We start from the raw sequence: 20,000 nt of genomic DNA, 5'->3' as shown, positions 1-20,000 counted from the left end.
AATTTGGCAAAGTCATCCTCAACTACTCTCTCCCGCTAGCTGCTACTGCTATGGCTGAGGGCAGCTTTGTTATTTAATTATGAAGAACTGTTGGTGACTTCCCTCTGATTGTAGAAGGCTGTGACTGGGCCAGCCTGATCACTGGAAATATACTTCGATTTCGGACGCTTGAAAAGGTCCTGAGAACATCGATATATGCCTTATATGCCTTTGTCAGTGCTCACAGAAAGAAAAGAAAAAAAAGATTGCCCAGCACTGGGTACAAACTGGTGATGCTTGGAGACGGAGTGCACTGCTTAGACCACTGCCCCACCGCAGTTCACAATGATCTAGTAAGCTGCGAGAATACTGTGAATACTGATGATACCTGATGGTAATAATGTATAATTGTTCATTATTTAGCTTTAAGCCTTCCCCATACCATAGCCCTGACCTTAACCACTTGGAAATAATACCTAAATGTAACTATTGATTGTGGAAACAAATCCATAACATATAGGGATATTATTTTGAATGGTACAGTGCCTTCAGAAAGTATTCATACCCCTTGACTTATTCCACATTTAGTTATGTTTTTTCTTACCCATCTACACACAATTCCCCATAATGACAAAGTGAAAACATGTTTTTAGAACTGTTTGCAAATGTATTGTAAATTAAATATCTAATTTACATATGTACATATTACATATTCACACCCATGAGTCAATACATGTTAGAATCACCTTTGGTGGCGATTACAACTGTGAGTCTTTCTCAGTCAGTCTCTAACAGCTTTGCACTCCTGGATTGTACAATATTTGCCAATTATTATTTTTTAAATTCTTCAAGCTCTGTCAAATTGGTTGTTGATCATTGATAGACAACCATTTTTAGGTCTTGCCATAGATTTTTCAAGTAGATTTAAGTCAAAACTGTAACTTGGCTACTCAGTATCATTCACTGGCCTTGTGTTTTTGGTTATTTTCCTGCTGAAGGTGAATTCATCTCCCAGTGTCTGGTGGAAAGCAGACTTAACCAAAATTTCCATCAGGATTTTTCCTGTGCTTAGCTCCATGGCATTTCTTTTTTATCGTTTAAATCTCTCCAGTCCTTAATGATTACAAGCATACCCATAACATGATGCAGCCACCACCATGCTTGAAAATATGGAGAGTGGTACTCAGTAATGTGGTGTATTGGATTTGCCCCAAACATAACACTTTGTATTCAGAACAAAAAGTGAAAAAAGCATAATTAATAACTTCATCATGCTCAAAAGGATATTCACTGTCTGCTTTTTTCATTTTGACCAATCTACCCATAGTTGCCCTTCTTTGCAAGGCATTGGAAAACCTCCCTGGTCTTTGTGGTTGAATCTGTGTTTGAAATTCACTGCTCAACTGAGGGACCGTACAGATAATTGTATGTGTTGGGTACAGAAATGAAGTAGTCATAAAAAATGATGTAATACACCATTATTGCACACAGAGTGTGTCCATGCAACTTATTATGTGACTTGTTAAGCACATGTTCACTCCTGAACTTATTTAGGCTTGCCATAGCAAAGGGTGTAATATATTTGCTGGGAGTCAGGAAGCAGGTGCACAAGGTGAGTTTAATAATAATAAAAGGCAGATAAACAAAACAAGAGAAGCATACTAAAAGAGACAAAACCAATACTGCCTGATGACTGAGGCTACTGAGGGCTAAATAAAGGGAAGGTAATCTAGGTGATGAGGTCCAGGTGTGCGTAATAATGGGGAGCAGGTGCGTGTAATGATGGTGCCAGGACCAGTGGTTAGTAGACCGGTGATGTTGAGCACTGGAGAGGGGGAGCGGGAGTAGGCATGACAAAGGGGTTGACTCAAAACATTTCACCTTTTAATTTTTTATTAATTTGTAAAAATGTCTATAAACAGAATTCCACTTTGACATTTAGGGGTATTCTGTGTAGGCCAGTGACAAAAAATGTGTAATTTAATCCATTTTAATTTCAGGCTGTAACACAACTAAATGTGAAAAAAGTTAAGGGTGTGAATATTTTCTGAAGGCACTGTATATCGTATCGTCTTGACAATATTGCAAGTTTTATTTCCCTGACCAATCAAAACTTGTTTTCTCATGTTCTATCTTGTCTCTCTGCAGCAGACATATGGTGAGCAATGTGTTTGGAACATCAAATCGCAATGAAATAACAGTATCGAATCGCAATACATATTGTATAGAATCATGAGAATCACAATACATATTGTATAGAATCATGAGAATCACAATACATATTGTATAGAATCATGAGAATCACAATACATATTGTATAGAATCATGAGAATCACAATACATATTGTATAGAATCATGAGAATCACAATACATATTGTATAGAATCATGAGAATCACAATACATATTGTATAGAATCATGAAAATCACAATACATATTGTATAGAATCATGAAAATCACAATACATATTGTATAGAATCATGAAAATCACAATACATATTGTATAGAATCATGAGAATCACAATACATACTGTATAGAATCATGAGAATCACAATACATACTGTATAGAATCATGAGAATCACAATACATACTGTATAGGAAGTCGCTCTGGATAAGAGTGTCTGCTAAATGACTTAAATGTAAATGTAAATGTATAGAATCATGAGAATCACAATACATATTGTATCGGCACCTAAGTATCGTGATAATATTCTATTGTGAGGTCCCTGGCAATTCCCAGGACTAAACCTAAACCTTTGATATGATTCTATTTTAACCCTATATCCTGTAACCACATGGATTTAATGCATAAAAAAAATTGACGTCGAATTTCGAAGGGAAATTATGAGATCTTGACGGACTGGGCTGCCAATGTGTGCCCAGTGGTGCTGATATGAAACAAGGACTGTTGGGGACTCTGTGTGATAAAACAGTGTTGATTGGTATCGCTCTCTCACTATCTTGCTCTCTCTCTTTCTGTCTCTGTCTCTCAGACTGTGTGAAAGCTGGATAATTACAGACTAATGTTCCACGGTATACCGAAACTTCTGTACTTTTTCAATACTAGAACATGAAAAATGGTTCGGTACTAGAATTTTTGTTACATTCGGTACTTCTATCAAATGTATCTAGTGTCCTTTACTCATTGAGTGTGGATGAAGTCTGTCTATCAGCGCAGCCGATGTCCCCTTATAGCGCGAGCGTGCTGTGCCTGCTACACTTAGTCATTGGTAGCTGTAGCCTGTCCTGAGGAACCACTGAACTCACTGGGAGTCTGGGCTGCATCATGTTAGCTCCTCTCTCATACTGGCTCTAGTCTGTCCTGAGGAACCACTGAACTCACTGGGAGATTGGGCTGCATCATGTTAGCTCCCTACTCATGCTGAACAGAAGTTAACACACTTGAATAATGCAACACGACACGTAGAAATGTTGAAACTGTTCATTACTGTCTGCAAAACAACGTCTTGAACACTTTACAATGCAATGAAGCACAGGTAGCTTCCAGCTTTGTAGGCTAACTTTCCTTGCTAGCTTAAAGCTGAATATAAGAATATAAGACCAATTCACTACCATAATACTTTTTTGTGATAGCAAGCAAACCATAAAGCAAAATATGCTGACTTCAAAAAGGATTGTCACCAAAAACAATAATTGCCAAAAATCTTTATTTGATAATTTGTCTCCCTCGCCTCAGTCATATATATATATATATATACAGTTGAAGTCGGACGTTCACATACACCTTAGCCAAATACATTTAAACTCAGATTTTCACAATTCCTGACATTTAATCCGCGTAAAAAATCCCTGTTTTAGGTCAGTTAGGATCACCACTTTATTTTAAGAATGTGAAATGTCAGAATAATAGTAGAGAATGATTTAGTTCAGCTTTTATTTCTTTCATAACATTCCCAGTGGGTCAGAAGTTTACATACACTCAATTACTATTTGGTAGCATTGCCTTTAAATTGTTTAACTTGGGTCAAACGTTTCGGGTAGCCTTCCACAAGTCGGGTGAATTTTGGCCCATTCCTCCTGACAGAGCTCGTGTAACTGAGTCAGGTTTGTAGGCCTTTTTGCTTGCACACGCTTTTTCAGTTCTGCCCACAAATGTTCTATAGGATTGAGGTCAGGGCTTTGTGATGTCCACTCCAATACCTTGACTTTGTTGTCCTTAAACCATTTTGCCACAACTTTGGAAGTATGCTTGGGGTCATTGTCCATTTGGAAGATCCATTTGTCACCAAGCTTTAACTTCCTGACTGATGTCTTGAGATGTTGCTTCAATATATCCACGTAATTTTCCTGCCTCATAATGCCATCTATTTTGTGAAGTGCACCAGTCCCTCCTGCAGCAAAGCACCCCCACAACATGATGCTGCCACCCCCGTGCTTCACGGTTGGGATGGTGTTCTTCGGCTTGCAAGCATCCCCTTTTTTCCTCCAAACATAACAATGGTCATTATGGCCAAACAGTTCTATTTTGTTTCATCAGACCAGAGGACATTTCTCCAAAATGTACGATCTTTGTCCCCATGTGCAGTTGCAAACCATAGTCTGGCTTTTTTATGGCGGTTTTGGAGCACAGGCTTCTTCCTTGCTGAGCGGCCTTTCAGGTTATGTCGATATAGGACTCGTTTTTACTGTGGATATAAATACTTTTTTACCTGTTTCCTCCAGCATCTTCACAAGGTCCTATGCTGTTATTCTGGAATTGATTTGCACTTTTCGCACCAAAGTACATTCATCTCTAGGGGACAGAATGCGTCTCCTTCCTGAGCGGTATGACAGCTGCGTGGTCCCATGGTGTTTATAGTTGCGTACTATTGTTTGTACAGATGAACGTGGTACCTTCAGGTGTTTGGAAATTGCTCCCAAGGATGAACCAGACTTGCGGAGGTCTACAATTTTTGGGGGGCTGATTTCTTTTGATTTTCCCATGATGTCAAGCAAAGAGGCATTCAGCTATAAGTAGGCCTTGAAATACATCCACAGGTACACCTCCAATTGACTCAAATTATGTCAATTAGCCTTTCAGAAGCTTCTAAAGCCGTTACATAATTTTCTGGAATTTTCCAAGCTGCTTATAGGCACAGTCAAATTAGTGTATGTAAACTTCTGACTCACTGGAATTGTCATACAGTGAATTATAAGTGAAATAATCTGTAAACAATTGTTGGAAAAATGACTTGTGTCATGCAGAAAGTAGATCTCCTAACCGACTTGCCAAATCTATAGTTTGTTAACAAGAAATTTGTGGACTGGTTGAAAATCAAGTTTTAATGACTCCAACCTAAGTCTATGTATACTTCCGACTTCAACTGTGCATATATATACACTACCGTCCAAAGTTTGGGGTGTGGCGGATGAATCAGAATTAGTTGGGTAACATAGATAATTCAGATGTTTTATTAGCATAATATGTTTATGTGAGATACTTGTCATTAGAAAGTATCCCTTTGGACTCTGGTGTCGTTTAGTTGCACTTTTCCCTTAGCTGGGGCTCAGTCACTTGGGGTCCAGAGAGGGGAGAGGTCAGGCTTGTCTTTTACATGTCCCTGAAGAGGACAGAATGGAACATTGTCTTCATATGTGAATGTGTCTTTACCTATTCTTAAACCATGTGAAGGGATGGCGTGATTAATGGGGAACCAATTATTTGTCTCCACAATGTCTGTGCGCAAGTCACTCCCCTCAGTGAGCTTGTCCAGGAGTGGGATCAAGAGGGGGTTTACTTGAGATGGGAGTATCTGGAGTTGACAATTGATATTTGCCATTGGATGAGATTATGTTTTTGTACTATGAAGTACCAGGAACGAGATTAGAACCTCGTCATTAGGGACCAAACTGAACGATAATTTATAGCGAATGTTATCTGGCTAAGGGATACTCCTTTCTAAAGTAGAAGGTCCCTTTGTGAACAGTTCCTAAGATCTGTTGTTCATCATGTACGTTGAGAGGGGTGGATCTTGGGTATAAAAGATCTTTGTACTTTTGTGTAATCACTTTTTCAATGGTTCATTAGAGATAGTGCATCATTGAAAGTCAAAGGGCTTTTGCAAAAGCATCTTAATTATTAAAAATGTAGTTTACGTATAACTCTGAGTGGTGTGTGAAGTTTGTAACTCTCCTCATTTGGTAATGTAGAAATTAGCCACCACAGGGGTCACTTAGAAATGTCCTTGTTTTTGAAACATATGATCCAACTCGTGTTGTAGATAAATCAGAACAGATTTGACCTCCTCTGAAAGACTTTCAACAGGACCAACTTTTTATTATTTCCTTATTTTTCCCCCCTGTGATTGCAAATGACAGACAGGCAATAATCTTCAAAAAGTACATAGGTCCACCATCTCCCCCATACCACCCATTCCCTGTGGGCCTGAAAACAAAGAAAGTAATACAAAAAATATGAAAATACACTACCGTTCAACAGTTTGGGGTCATTTAGAAATGTTCTCGTTTTTGAAAGAAAAGCACATTTTTTTGGTCCATTAAAATAACCTCAAATTGATCAGAAATACACTGTAGACATTGTTAATGTTGTACATTACTATTGTAGCTGGAAACGGCAGATTTTTATAGAATATCTACATAGGTGTACAGAAGTCCATTATCAGCAACCATCACTCCTGTTCCAATGGCATGTTATGTTAGCTATATCAAGTTTAGCATTTTAAATGGCTAATTGATCATTAGAAAACCATGTTGCAATTATGTTATCAAGCTGAAAACTTATTAAAGAAGCAATAAAACTGGCCTTCTTTAGACTAGTTGAGTATCTGGAGCATCAGCATTTGTGGGTTCGATTACAGGCTCAAAATGGCCAGAAACAAACTTGTCAGTCTATTCTTGTTCTGAGAAATGAAGGCTATCCCATGCGAGAAATTGCCAAGAAGCTGAAGATCTGGTACAATGCTGTATACTACTCCCTTCACAGAACAGCGCAAACTTGCTCTAACTAGAAAGAGGAATGGGAGGCCCTGGTGCACAACTAAGCAAGAGGACAAGTACATTAGAGTGTCTAGTTTGACAAACAGACACCTCACAAGTCCTCAACTGGCAGCTTCATTAAATAGTACCCGCAAAACACCAGTCTCAACGTCAACAGTGAAGAGGCAACTCTGGGATGCTGGCCTTCTAGGCAGATTAGCAAAGAAAAAGCCATATCTCAGATTTGCCAATAAAAAGAAAAGATTAAGATGGGCAAAAGAATACAGACACTGGACAGAGGAACTCCACCTAGAAGGCCAGCATCCCATCAACTTGCAACTTATTTTGTGACTTGTTAAGCAAATGTTTACTCCTGAACTTATTTAGGCTTCCCATAACAAAGGGGTTGAATACTTATTGATTAAAGACATTTCAGCTTTTGATTTTTTATGAATTTGTAAATATTTCTAAAAACACAATTCCACTTCGACATTATGGTGTATTATGTGTAAGCCAGTAACACATCTCAATGTAATAATTTTTTAAATTCAGGCTGTAACACAACAAAATGTGTAAAAGGTTGAGGGTGTGAATATTTTCTGAAGGCACTCTGTGTGTTGAGCGTTAGCTGAGATTGTTCTTCACAGAGTCAAATATACACTGAGCGTAAAAAACTTAAGGAACACTATCGTAATGATGAGTTGCACAACCTTTTGCAAGGTTGTGTTCCACAGGGATGCTTGTCCATGTTGACTCCAATGCTTCCCACAGTTGTGTCATGTTGGCTGAATGTCCTTTGGGTGGTGGACCATTCTTTATACACATGGGAAACTGTAGAGCGTGAAAAACCTGCAGCTTTGCAGTTCTTGACTCACTCAAACCGGTGCACCTGCCACCTACTACTATACCCTGTTCAAATGCACTTACATCTTTTGTCTTCTTCAGACCCCCTTTTTATTTGCACTGACTCCCTTGCACTTCCTGGGTCGATGTTATGTTTTGTACACAGTGTAATTATCTCTATGGTCAGTAAGGGGAGTGGCCAGGATGTTAACAGAAATACTCTTCATTAAAAAAAATTCAATACCAACCAAAAATCAATGCGTGATTGTGTGGAGCGTGCCTTACTACGCCAAGTGAAAGACCTGTCATTAGGAAACTTTACTCTTCAAATATCTGTAAAACCTTTCTATACCTTTCTATAAACTGCCTCAAACTTGTCTTCATAGAAGTTGACTGTCCCGGAAGCTATCTGTCAATTAAATGATTCAGAGCAATATTCCAATCCCCACCTATTGTAAGTAAATCATTAGGGAACTTGGTTAGCCAATGGAGAATACACTTGTTCAAATATTCAAGTAACTGATCATTTTTTTACGTTTCAAATTGTACCCAGCAATTTTAGTAATAATAAATGTAATTGTTGATTACAGTAAAAATAAAGTGACCAGAAGGGTAACAATCTGAGTGCAAAAAACTGCCATTGAGATTATTCTTTAGAGTGCTGACTCATTGTAATGAACACGATGGGAGACAGAGAGCTGGATTCAAGCACAGGGCGCAGCAGGTGTTTATTGTAAAGGACCACAGGAGGAGGCAAGTAGCTGGGTCCAGGGACCGGCAGAAGGTCATACACAGGGGTTCCAAACAGGCAACAGTACAGGCAGGGAAAAGGCTCGTAACGTCATCCGGGAGATCAGGCAATAGGTTGATAAAGGATATCCGATAGGCTAAAGTACAGGCAAGGAATAGGCAAAAGGTGTCGTAAGTGAGGCAGGCAAAAACTATCATACACGGGAGGAGAAAATTGCCGAAAACCAGAGCTCCGAATGGAAGTGTGCCACAAAACAAACAATACCTCAGAATGATGGGGTGCAAAGAACTGAACTAAATAGTGTGTGATGATGACATACAGGTGTGTGAACAGGTGATCAGAATTCAGGTGATTGGTATCTGGAGAGTGAGCTGTGTTCAGGGGATCTATGTGGTTGAGAGTGTAAGTTGGAAGCAGATGTCACAGTTGCCCCCCCCTCCACGGTGGCTTAGGAAGCTGAGCAGGGGGCTTCCCCCGGGGACGTGGAGCTGACGGTGGAAAGCCAGGATCATGGCTGGTTCGAGGATGTCCTGGGCGGGTACTCGGGACCGTTCTTTGGGTCTGTACCCCTCCCAATCCACCAGGTAGTGGATGCAACCACACAGGCGCTTGGATTCAAGGAGGGCTTGGACGGAATCAGCCGGTACACCGCCTTTGTCAAATGGAGGGGGTGCACCACTAGAGGATGGAGAGGGCTGTACGTCACAGGCTTTAGAAGGGACACATGGAAGGATGAGGAGATCCGGTAATGGCGGGGAAACTGGAGATGGAAGGTGACAGGGTTGATGCGGTGTGTTATTTTGAAGGGACCAATGAACCGGGGACTGAACTTTTTGCAGGGGTCACGAAGCCGGATGGCCTGGGTAGAGAGCCACATATGTTGCCCAGGGTGAAAGAGTGGAGGAGGTTGGCGAACCGTTTCTGGGAGAGGGAAGCTTGATGCCTGTGCTGATGTGTGGTCTCCCAAACCTGCTCTCTCCAACGAAACCACTCACTCAGCGACGGCAGGCACAGTTCCGGGCTCTGCCTCCCATGGGAACACGGGGGGTTGGTATCTGAGGACACACTGAAAAAGAGTGAGATGGAGTGAGGAATGCACCAGGGAGTTCTCTGCGTTTTCGGCCCAGGCTAGATAAGAACTGAACTTGTGTGGTTGATGGGTGCAGTGTTGGTGAAGGTACTTCCCTATTTCCTGATTCAGGCATTCCGTCTGCCCGTTGGTTTGGGGATGGTATCTGGAGGATAGGCTGATGGAGACCCCCAGTCAGTTGCAGAAGGCTCGCCACACCCTGGAGACGAACTGGGGTCCCCGATCTGAAACAATGTCTTCCGGGATCCCATACAGACGAAACACCCATTGGAACTTGCACTTGGCCATTTCCATGGCATTAGATAGATGTGGAAAGGGGATGAGTTGGCACATCTTGGAGAACCGGTCCACTACCACTAGAATAGTAGTGAAGCCCAAGAGTTCGGCAGATCAGTGAGGAAATCCATGGTAATGTGGGACCATGGTCTGTGTAGTGTAGGTAAAGGCTCGAGCTTACCTGTAGGTAGTTGGCGAGAGCTATTTGCCGATGCACAGATGGGACAGGAAAGAACGTAATCTTGGACGTCTGCTGTTAGGGATGGCCACCAGAATGTGTGTGTCAGTAGCTCTGTGGTCCGGGTGATCCCAGGCTGGCCAGAACTCAGCGAGGTATGGCACCACTGCATTAGTTAGGGTCTGACGTACACCAGAATGTAGGTCTTGCCTGCAGGGGTATCTCGAGGTGCTGGGTCGTGGCATAGGGCCTCTTGGACCCCTGATTGGGTTTCCCACTGTATGGGTCCCACGACACAAGACTGAGGCAGGATGGGCTTGGGAGCTGGGTTAGAGGAAGGGGAATAAAATAGACGGATAAGGAATCAGCCTTCACATTTTTATTGCCAGGAAGATAGGTGAAGTTGAAGCGGGTGAAGAAGAGTGCCCAGCAAGCCTGTCTGGGGGTTGAGCCTCTTAGCACTTATTAAGTACTCCAAATTGCAGTGGTCGGTAAGGACAAGAAATGGGTGATGAGCTCCCTCTAACCAGTGGCACCACAGTGTACAGGTTTTCTGACTGGTAAGAGCTGAGAGGGGAGCGGTTGTGCTGCTGCAGTTTCGGATGAACCGACGGTAGTAGTTGGAAAATCCTAGGAAACGTTGTAGTTCCGTTATGGTGGTAGGTTTGGGCCAGTTAAGACGGCCGTGACTTTGTCTTTGTCCATGTTAACCCCTCCTGGTGTCAACACGAAACCTAGGAAGGTTACCGTAGTAACGCGAAAGGCGCTCTTCTCAGCCTTGACATAAAGATGGTGATCCTGTAGCCATGGGAGGACCTGTTGCACATGCTGTGCATGCTGTACGTGTTCTGCAATGGAGTGAGAGTAGATCAAGATATTGTCAATGTACACGATGAGGAACTGGCTGGTTCATGTCCTGGAAAACTTAATTCATGAAGGACTGGAAGACTGCGGGAGCATTGGTGAGACCATAGGGCATAACCAGGTATTCGTAGTGACCCCTAACGATGATGAACACCGTCTTCCACTCATCCCCACTTCGGATACGGACCAGGTTGTAAGCACTACGTAGGTCCAGTTTGGAGTAGATGGTAGCCTGTCCAACTTGTTCTAGTGCGGCCGGAATCAGAGAAAGAGGGAAGCGATTCTTGATGGTAAGGCCATTGAGGGGTCGGTAATCTATGCAGGGACGGAGACTACCATCCTTTTTTTTTTACAAAAAAGAAACTGGATGCAGCCGGAGACGTGGATGGACGGATGAATCCCATGTCGAGGGCCTCTTCTATATAGGTGTCCATAGCCTCATTCTCTGGATTGGACAAGGGGTAGATCCGACCCTTAGGGGGCAATGCCCCAGGAAGGAGGTCGATCACACAGTCCTTCGGCTGATGAGGGGGCAGAATGGACTGAGGACACTCTGGAACTGGGCATATACAGGTGGGATGTGGGTTGGAATGGCGGACTCCGATCCTTCTATAGAGGTGGCTCGACAGGGTAGATTGAAGCAGTTCGTGAAACAGGAGGGAGACCTTGACAGCAGTTCCCTTTGCCACCAGGAGATGGCAGCGTCGTGAAGGCTTAGCCAGGGGTGACCGAGGATGAGGGGGTTCTTTAGGCGAAGACAACACCATTAACTGAATGACCTCCGAGTGAAGGAGGCCAATCTGAGGAGTGATACTTTCGGTCATCCGAGTCACAAGACCTGTTCTGAGAGGTTGTCCGTCCAGCGCATTAATCCTAAAGGGAGGATTAACAGGGATTAGCTTGAGTCTTAGCTGTTGTGCCAATTGTTCGTCAATTAAATTACCTGCGGCCCCCGAGTCCACTCGTCCCTCCACAAACTGAGTGACCCCATTAGCAGAAAGAGCCGGGATACCAAACTGCCTTTGGGTAATATTCAAAAACATACAGGTGCTTAACCGGGAGGAAGTGGAGGGGTTGTGGTTAGCCCTTCGTGGGGGGGGGGGGGCAGGGCAGCTATTGAGTAGGGGGTTACTCTCTCCACAATAGAGGAACAGGGTTTCACGTGACCTCCGGAGTCTCTCAGCAGGCGTGAGAGGGGCACGGCCGAGCTGCATGGGTTCAGTGCTGTTGGACCATGGTGGACGAGAGAAGGGCGTGGAAGACTCGCAGGCCATGGGCGACTGTATAGGTCTGCAGACCACCAGTAGGTTGCCAATGGATATGGACATCCAGACATCCAGAATCCTTGACATTTCTCTGGGGAGCCGTCGTATTTATTAGGCATGGATATGGGGGGAGATGAACAAGAGGAGTCTGTGGCACTGGATATCGGTGAAGCAAGAACGTACTGGCGAAGGAGGTCGCAGAGTTCATCGATACGTTCCTCCTGTCGGGCTGGACGTAGCTGCAGCTCCGCTGAAATCCATCTGTCGTTTTTGGTGAGGTATTCTGTAATGAACACAATGGGAGACAGAGAGCTGGTTTCAAGCACAGGGCGCAGCAGGTGTTTATTGGTAAAGGACCACAGGAGGAGGCAGGTAGCTGGGTCCAGGGACAGGCAGAAGGTCATACACAGGGGTTCCAAACAGGCAACAGTACAGGCAGGGAAAAGGCTCATAACGTCATCCGGGAGATCTGGCAATAGGTTGATAAAGGATATCCGATAGGCTAAAGTACAGGCAGGGAATAGGCAAAAGGCTTCATTAGTGATGCAGGCAAAAACGATCATACACGGGAGGAGTAAATTATGGGAAAAACAGAGCTCCGAATAGAAGTGTGTCACAAAACAAACAATACCTCACAAAGATGGGTGCGAAGAACTGAACTAAATAGTGTGTGATAATGACATACAGATTTGTGAACAGGTGATCAGAATTCAGGTGATTGGGATCTGGAGAGTGAGCTGCATTCAGGGGATGAGGTGAGTGTGAGTTGGAAGCAGACGTTACATTCATGAACTGTGAGAGAGCCATAAATAATTTCCCCACTGCGATCTCCAGAAGTTGACGTCAGTAGAAATAGAATTAGACTCTTGAAAAATAACATACATCGGTTTGAAAGCTGTTTTGCGAATAATAATAATAAGGCTTTGTGCTTTCCATTATTTCTAGCATTGAGTCAGTCTCTCCTGTCTCTCTCACTGTGTGTGAATAACGTCATTAGCTCTTAAAGAGGTCTTATATAAGAAGAGATTGCTTCTTCTATGCAAATGTTGTTGATCAAAACAATAAATAAGCCCCAAATGTAAAGGAAACAGATTGTTTGTAATCTGCAGTCTCATGAAATCAGCCAAAACAAGCTCAATAACTCAATGCATTCACACATTCCTATTGAATATGCATTTACCTGTATTGTGAATAGACCTAGACTACATCTTGATTTACCCAGTTTATCAATAGAGATTTACCATTTGAATTAATGATTACCATTAGGTTGTTTTGTTAGTTAGATTGGTAAAAGCAAAGTCAAATTGTTTGTATGATTATATAATTGATTCATTAATGCATATGTGGCTGAAAAATTGACATCAAACATTTCAAATGTAATTTTTATTTCACCTTTATTTAACCAGGCAGGCAAGTTGAGAACATGTTCTCATTTACAACTGTGACCTGGCCAAGATAAAGCAAAGCAGTTCGACACATACAACAACACAGAGTTACACATGGAGTAAAACAAACATACAGTCAATGATACAGTAGAAAAATAAGTCTATATACAATGTGAGCAAATGAAGTGAGATAAGGGAGGTAAAGGCAAAAAAGGCCATGGTGATGATATTGAACTCAAAAGATCTGTTTCCTTTTGGTATTGTGATGGTATAGAGTATCGTGATACTAAACCTGGTATCGATATCGAAGTGAAAATTCTGGTATCATGACAACACTATTACAGACTGACTGTCATACTGTGTGCTGTCCTGGGTGGGACATGGGCTTGTGTGTGTGTGTGTGTGTGTGTGTGTGTGTGTGTGTGTGTGTGTGTGTGTGTGTGTGTGTGTGTGTGTGTGTGTGTGTGTGTGGAACAGCAGTGGTGGATTAGTGTCTTATTGTCTGTAATTGTTAGAGCTGGAGAAAGGACTCTGCTGGAGGAGATCCACTGTCTTATTCCATTACCATCCTCTCTCGCTCTCTCGCTCTCTCGATCTGGGAGATGTGAGGCAAGGTTTAGTTCCAGTCCACTTTAGATGGGGAGGAGACATTGGTAGATGGAAGACAGCATGACAGGGTCTCTCGCCAGTCACAGTAACAGGGTCTCAAATCCAGTCACAGTAACAGGGTCTCTCTCCAGTCACAGTAACAGGGTCTCTCTCCAGAAAGGGTCTCTCTCCAGTCACAGTAACAGGGTCTACCTCCAGTCACAGTAATAGGGTCCCTCTCCAGACAGGGTCTCACTCCAGTCACAGAAACAGGGTCCCTCTCCAGTCACAGTAACAAGGTCTCTCTCCAGTCACAGTAACAAGGTCTCCAGACAGGGTCTCACTCCAGTCACAGCAACAGGGTCCCTCTCCAGACACGGTCTCACTCCAGTCACAGTAATAGGGTCTCACTCCAGTCACAGTAACAAGGTCTCCAGACAGGGTCTCTCTCCAGTCACAGTAACAAGGTCTCTCTCCAGTCACAGTATCAAGGTCTCCAGACAGGGTCTCACTCCAGTCACAGCAACAGGGTCTCTCTTCAGACATGGTCTCTCTCCAGTCACAGTAACAGGATCTCTCTCCAGACATGGTCTCACTCCAGTCACAGTAACAGGATCTCTCTCCAGACATGGTCTCACTCCAGTCACAGTAACAGGGTCTCTCTCCAGTCACAGTAACAGGGTCTCTCTCCAGTCACAGTAACAGGGTCTCTCTCCACACATGGTCTCACTCCAGTCACAGTAACAAGGTCTCCAGACAGGGTCTCACTCCAGTCACAGAAACAGGGTCTCTCTCCAGTCACAGTAACAGGGTCTCTCTCCAGTCACAGTAACAAGGTCTCTCTCCAGTCACAGTAACAAGGTCTCCAGACAGGGTCTCACTCCAGTCACAGTAACAGGGTCTCTCCAGACATGGTCTCACTCCAGTCACAGTAACAGGGTCTCTCTCCAGACATGGTCTCACTCCAGTCACAGTAACAGGGTCTCTCTCCAGACATGGTCTTACTCCAGTCACAGTAACAGGGTCTACCTCCAGTCACAAGGTTTCTAACACACACACAGTTTGTTTTACTATCTTTGTGGGGACCAAGCAATTGATTCCTATCAAAAATCCTACTTTCAATAACCCCTAACCCTAAACCTAACCCATTGCTCTAAGCCTTACCCTAACGCTAACCTTAACCCCAAACCCATAGCCCAAAACCTAACCCTATCGCTAAACCTAACCCCTAAGCCTAAAATATATTTTTTCCATGTGGAGACCGGCGAAATGTCCACACATTTCCTTGTTTTACTATCCTTGTGAGGACTGCTGGTCCCCAAAAGGATAGTTAAACCAAACACACACACACACACACACACACACACACACACACACACACACACACACACACACACACACACACACACACACACACACACACACACACACACACACACACACACACACACACACACACACACACACTCTCTGGGCTCATCAGGGGAGGAGTGTTTGGGAAATGAAGCGCTGCTCCTTGAACGTATCCGTCTGCTCCGACAGTTTTCCCTCTTTTTCCTGAGGCGGGGAATAACAAGCGGAACAATTTCATCTCACTCACTCTCTATCTCTTTTCCTCTCTCTATCGGTCTCTCTCTCTCTTTCTCTCTCTGCGTCTTTTACCTTCTTTCTCCTCTAAACAGCTGTGGTAAATCAATCTCTAAATTAAGCTCCGGCTCTTGCTCTGGTGTGACCGACATACAGAATGAAAATGGTAATTGTCTGACCTTCAGTAGTTCTCTGAAGCGTCTCGGAGGCCTGAATCGACGATCAAGTATATCACTCCTTCATTCAGAAACAACAGATCTCAGGGTCACATAATTTCATATTCACTCTGTTTTCAGTGTGTGTGTCTGCGTTTGTGTGTGTGTTTTGTCTCATCTGTGTGATGTCTCTCAGTCAATAGAAGCCTTCTTCCTTTGGATGCAGTATTTGTAGTCACTGGATTTTAGAGAACAGTAATGTATTAGCATGGAGAAGAGCCGCACTGAGCTACTTACTTTGTGTGTGTCTGTGCGTGTGCTTGTGTGTGTGTGTGTGATCGACAACGATGACAAGGATATATTGACAGTAATGATGGTGATGATGGTGATGATATATGATGGTGACGATGAAGAGGACAATAATGATGATGATGGTGGACCGTAGGTCGGGAAGTTGTTTGTTTATATTTGCTCTCGTATCGTTTTTGTTTTTTAATTCCCTCACATACGGTAGACCTTTCATGAAGGCATGCATGGCAGGATTGTGTTGATGATGTAATCATGGAGAATATATCTCTGTCTTGCCCATCCATTTAGGGAAACCAAATCAAATAAAATGTTATTTGTCACATGTTCCGAATACAACAGGTGCAGAAGACTTTACCTTGAAATGTTTACTTATGAGACTTTCCGAACATTGCAGTGTTAAAAAGTAAGAAAAATGAAAAATGTGCAAAAACTCAAAAAGGAAATAGTAATGATGAGAATAATGAGACTATAAACAAGGTGTAACAGGGCTATGAGGTAGAGGGGTTAGTGGGGATAGGAGGTAGTGGAAGTAGTGAAGGTAGTGGAGGTACGAGGTAGTGGAGGTACGAGGTAGTTGAGGTATGAGGTAGTGGGAGTATGAGGTAGTGGAGGTAGTGGAGGTACGAGATAGTGGAGGTACGAGGTAGTGGAGGTACGAGGTCGTGGAGGTAGTTGAGGTAGTGGAGGTATGAGGTAGTGGAGGTAGTTGAGGTAGCGGAGGTATGAGGTAGTGGAGGTACGAGGTAGTGGAGGTAGTTGAGGTAGTGGAGGTATAAGGTAGTAGAGGTATGAGGTAGTGGAAGTATGAGGTAGTGGAGGTAGTGGAGGTACGAGGTAGTGGAGGTACGAGGTAGTGGGGGTACGAGGTAGTGGAGGTAGTTGAAGTAGTGGAGGTATGAGGTAGTAGAAGTACAAGGTAGGGGAGGTAGTGGAGGTAGTGGAGGTATGAAGTAGTGGAGGTAGTGGGGGTACGAGGTTCTGGAGGTAGTGGGGGTACAAGGTAGTGGAGGTACGAGGTAGTAGAGGTACGAGGTAGTGGAGGTAGTTGAGGTACTGGAGGTACGAGGTAGTGGAGGTAGTTGAGGTAGCGGAGGTATGAGGTAGTGGAGGTACGAGGTAGTGGAGGTAGTTGAGGTAGTGGAGGTATGAGGTAGTATAGGTATGAGGTAGTGGAAGTATGAGGTAGTGGAGGTACAAGGTATGAGGTAGTGGAGGTACGAGGTAGTGGAGGTACAAGGTATGAGGTAGTGGAGGTACGAGGTAGTGGATGTACGAGGTAGTGGAGGTAGTTGAAGTAGTGGAGGTATGACGTAATAGAGGTACAAGGTAGGGGAGGTAGTGGAGGTAGTGGAGATAGTGGGGGCACGAGGTACTGGAGGTAGTGGGGGTACGAGGTACTGGAGGTCGTGGGGGTACGAGGTAGTGGAAGTAGTGGAGGTATGAGGTAGTGGAGGTAGTTGAGGTAGTGGAGGTACGAGGTAGTGAATGTAGCGGAGGTATGAGGTAGTGGAGTTAGTGGAGGTAGTGGGGGTATGCGGTAGTGGAGGTATAAGGTAATGGAGGTAGTGAAGGTGTGAGGTAGTTGAGATAGAAGAACAACCAACTATCTCATCATCTTCACATCCCATATGTTGATATGATGTAGACCAGGGTTATTAGAGGTTATTACCTCACACTAGTCTGATGTAGACCAGGGTTATTAGAGGTTATTACCTCACACTAGTCGGATGTAGACCAGGGTTATTAGAGGTTATTACCACATACTCGTCTGATGTAGACCAGGGTTATTAGAGGTTATTACCACACACTAGTCTGATGTAGACCAGGGTTATTAGAGGTTATTACCACACACTAGTCTGATGTAGACCAGGGTTATTAGAGGTTATTACCACACACTAGTCTGATGTAGACCAGGGTTATTAGAGGTTATTACCACACACTATTCTGATGTAGACCAGGGTTATTAGAGGTTATTACCACACACTAGTCTGATGTAGACCAGGGTTATTAGAGGTTATTACCACACACTAGTCTGATGTAGACCAGGGTTATTAGAGGTTATTACCACACACTAGTCTGATGTAGACCAGGGTTATTAGAGGTTATTACCACACACTATTCTGATGTAGACCAGGGTTATTAGAGGTTATTACCACACACTAGTCTGATGTAGACCAGGGTTATTAGAGGTTATTACCACACACTCGTCTGATGTAGACCAGGGTTATTAGAGGTTATTACCACACACTAGTCTGATGTAGACCAGGGTTATTAGAGGTTATTACCACACACTAGTCTGATGTAGACCAGGGTTATTAGAGGTTATTACCACACACTAGTCTGATGTAGACCAGGGTTATTAGAGGTTATTACCACACACTAGTCTGATGTAGACCAGGGTTATTAGAGGTTATTACCACACACTGGTCTGATGTAGACCAGGGTTATTAGAGGTTATTACCACACACTAGTCTGATGTAGACCAGGGTTATTAGAGGTTATTACCACACACTAGTCTGATGTAGACCAGGGTTATTAGAGGTTATTACCACACACTATTCTGATGTAGACCAGGGTTATTAGAGGTTATTACCACACACTAGTCTGATGTAGACCAGGGTTATTAGAGGTTATTACCACACACTCGTCTGATGTAGACCAGGGTTATTAGAGGTTATTACCACACACTCGTCTGATGTAGACCAGGGTTATTAGAGGTTATTACCACACACTAGTCTGATGTAGACCAGGGTTATTAGAGGTTATTACCACACACTGGTCTGATGTAGACCAGGGTTATTAGAGGTTATTAACACACACTAGTCTGATGTAGACCAGGGTTATTAGAGGTTATTACCACACACTAGTCTGATGTAGACCAGGGTTATTAGAGGTTATTACCACACACTAGTCTGATGTAGACCAGGGTTATTAGAGGTTATTACCTCACACTAGTCTGATGTAGACCAGGGTTATTAGAGGTTATTACCACACACTAGTCTGATGTAGACCAGGGTTATTAGAGGTTATTACCACACACTAGTCTGATGTAGACCAGGGTTATTAGAGGTTATTACCACACACTGGTCTGATGTAGACCAGGGTTATTAGAGGTTATTACCACACACTAGTCTGATGTAGACCAGGGTTATTAGAGGTTATTACCACACACTAGTCTGATGTAGACCAGGGTTATTAGAGGTTATTACCACACACTAGTCTGGGAGTGTAATGGCTGATGATGTGTTGGAGTTAGAAAGGGTCTAGGAGGAATCAGCGGAGAGGGAGCGGTTACTGCTTCTATGTAACTGCTGTTAGCACACACACACACACACACACACACGATAACGCATGTACACACACACTAAAGCACAGCTACATTCTCTCTCTCCATTTAAGTTATTAAATGGATTCCCTTACATCCTGTACTTACAACTCCCAATATCCCCTCTGTCATGTTCTTCCAGTTTTATGGTTTGGCAACATGCACGCACGCACGTACACACACACACACACACACACACACACACACACACACACACACACACACACACACACACACACACACACACACATTTGGTATATCACTCGTACTCCCACAAACACATCCACATATAAAAACAGAATACTGACAGTGACAGACCTCCACCCCACTGCCTGATCCTTTCTGGGTTTCTCTCACTAACAGAAAGGGAGAGGATGACAGGGAGAGAATGACAGGGAGAGAGGGAGAGAACGGGAGAGAGGAGGAGATGAGGGATGAGATGACAGGGAGAGAGAGGGAGAGGATGA

At 43.5% G+C, this 20,000-nt stretch overlaps 1 protein-coding gene across 6 annotated transcripts in view; it reads left to right on the top strand.

Moving 5' to 3' along the window:
- The window catches only part of LOC115206576 (glutamate receptor 4), a 142,519-nt gene that overhangs the window by 4,125 nt on the left and 118,394 nt on the right, over window positions 1–20,000 (top strand). The gene's annotated exons all lie outside the window — the stretch shown is intronic.

Source organism: Salmo trutta, chromosome 13 (genome assembly GCF_901001165.1).
Source record: "Salmo trutta chromosome 13, fSalTru1.1, whole genome shotgun sequence".
NCBI lineage: Eukaryota > Metazoa > Chordata > Actinopteri > Salmoniformes > Salmonidae > Salmo > Salmo trutta.
This window is presented reverse-complemented; position numbering and strand designations above follow the sequence as displayed.